Here is a 2,500-nt window from a genome sequence, read left to right as displayed (position 1 = left end):
ATTTTGGTGTTTTGGCTTGATTTTGTGGCTTGGTGGTGATTTTGGTGAAAAACGAAAATCATGGTTTTGGAAAACTGGCTGGACTCAATCCTCACAAATGCCTTCAAAGTGATGTGGGAGAAGTTTGGAATCAAAAGGAATTGATCTTGACATGGTTGGTGCATAGCCAAGTTCATGATTTTGGATTTTTGGCTTGATTTTGTGGCTTGGTGGTGATTTTGGTGAAAAACGAAAATCATGGTTTTGGAAAAGTGGCTGGACTCAATCCTCACAAATGCCTTCAAAGTGATGTGGGAGAAGTTTGGGATCAAAAGGAATTGATCTTGACATGGTTGGTGCATAGCCAAGTTCATGATTTTGGTGTTTTGGCTTGATTTTGTGGCTTGGTGGTGATTTTGGTGAAAAACGAAAATCATGGTTTTGGAAAAGTGGCTGGACTCAATCCTCACAAATGCCTCCAAAGTGATGTGGGAGAAGTTTGGGAGCAAAAGGAATTGATCTTGACATGGTTGGTGCATAGCCAAGTTCATGATTTTGGTGTTTTGGCTTGATTTTGTGGCTTGGTGGTGATTTTGGTGAAAAACGAAAATCATGGTTTTGGAAAACTGGCTGGACTCAATCCTCACAAATGCCTTCAAAGTGATGTGGGAGAAGTTTGGGATCAAAAGGAATTGATCTTGACATGGTTGGTGCATAGCCAAGTTCCATGATTTTGGATTTTTGGCTTGATTTTGTGACTTGGTGGTGATTTTGGTGAAAAACGAAAATGTTGGTTTTGGAAAAGTGGCTGGACTCAATCCTCACAAATGCCTTCAAAGTGATGTGGGAGAAGTTTGGGATCAAAAGGAATTGATCTTGGCATGGTTGGTGCATAGCCAAGTTCCATGATTTTGGATTTTTGGCTTGATTTTGTGACTTGGTGGTGATTTTGGTGAAAAACGAAAATCATGGTTTTGGAAAAGTGGCTGGACTCAATCCTCACAAATGCCTTCAAAGTGATGTGGGAGAAGTTTGGGATCAAAAGGAATTGATCTTGGCATGGTTGGTGCATAGCCAAGTTCCAAGATTTTGGTGTTTTGGCTTGATTTTGTGACTTGGTGGTGTGCCAAGAATCATGAAATTTTCAAAGTGGTGGTTTTTGAGTTTTGTTGGTTGGAAAGTGTCACAAATGCATGCAGAATGAGGTCTAGAAAGTTTGGTATCAAAACCAAGCCATCTTGATGTGGTTTTGAATTTTTGAAATGTTGGAAAATAGAGGGTTTTGAAAAAAATTCATGAAAATTCGAAACCTTGGCCAATCCTAACGAAACTTGGTGGGCACCTTCTTGATATTATTATGGGATGGACTGGAAAAAATCACGCAAAAATACGGTGTCTAGATACGTTTTTCCATTTTTCCCGATTTTCCACATTTCGGGTCTTTGGAAAAATAAAAAAAATACTTCCCCATGTCGAAAAATTCTAATTTTTTGCAGGCAATGTTGTACCATTTTTATGAGGATCCCTGCAAAAAATCTCGTGAAAATTCGTTCTCTAGGTCCCAAAACAGAACTTATGTCTACTCAAAAAAAGTGTATCTACTTGTACAAAAGTGGCTTTTGCATATTTAGCTATTATAGGGGGGGGGTGTTCCTCAATGCAGCCAGCTCTTGCACCATGGAAAATTCTGGTGCGGTCCCTTCATTCCCCCCTGTTTTGGCTTGCTTTGTGGTGGGGCAAGTCAAAACGCCCACACATGGGTGATCCACCAACTTGGGTTGGTGTCACCCGTTGTGGGCGGCGGCACGGTGGTGGCCGCCGTCGGTTCCGGCCGACTGACCCGGTGGGAAAAAATGTGAATCTGTTATGTGGATTTTTGTGGCACGCTGGTGGGATTTTCGTTGTGTGGCTCATTTCTAGACTTGTGAGCATCACGAAGGGGGTATGGCTTCCAACCGTTCGCGGGGAAGGGGCCATCATGTCTGGCTTGCTGCCGGCCGGGGGGGTAATGTCATCAGTCAGCGTCCGCTTGGGCTCACATTTGTGCTGGTTACGCCCAGGGTCATGTGGTTGATATTGAGGGCTTTATTACTCTCGGTCCAGTAGCGCGCGGCCACCACAGGGAAGGCACGGCCTCATCCGCGTGGCTTCTCCCTCACGAGCATCCTGGCGATCCGCCACGGTGGTCGTGCTGGAGAAGAAGCACGGATGAGACGGGTTGGAACTGTGGCCCGGTGCGATCGGGGAAGATTTGTGCCACGCAAATCGTTGGGTGGCTTATTCGAAGACTTGTGAGCATCACGAAGGGGGTATGGCTTCCAACCGTTCGCGGGGAAGGGGCCATCATGTCTGGCTTGCTGCCGGGCGGGGGGGAAGTAATGTCATCAGTCAGCGTCCGCTTGGGCTCACATTTGTGCTGGTTACGCCCAGGGTCATGTGGTTGATATGAGGGCTTTATTACTCTCGGTCCAGTAGCGCGCGGCCACCACAGGGAAGGCACGGCCTCATCCGCGTGGCTTCT

Source organism: Phaseolus vulgaris, chromosome 10 (genome assembly GCF_051622355.1).
Source record: "Phaseolus vulgaris cultivar YP4 chromosome 10, ASM5162235v1, whole genome shotgun sequence".
NCBI classification, from domain to species: Eukaryota; Viridiplantae; Streptophyta; class Magnoliopsida; order Fabales; family Fabaceae; genus Phaseolus; species Phaseolus vulgaris.
This window is presented reverse-complemented; position numbering follows the sequence as displayed.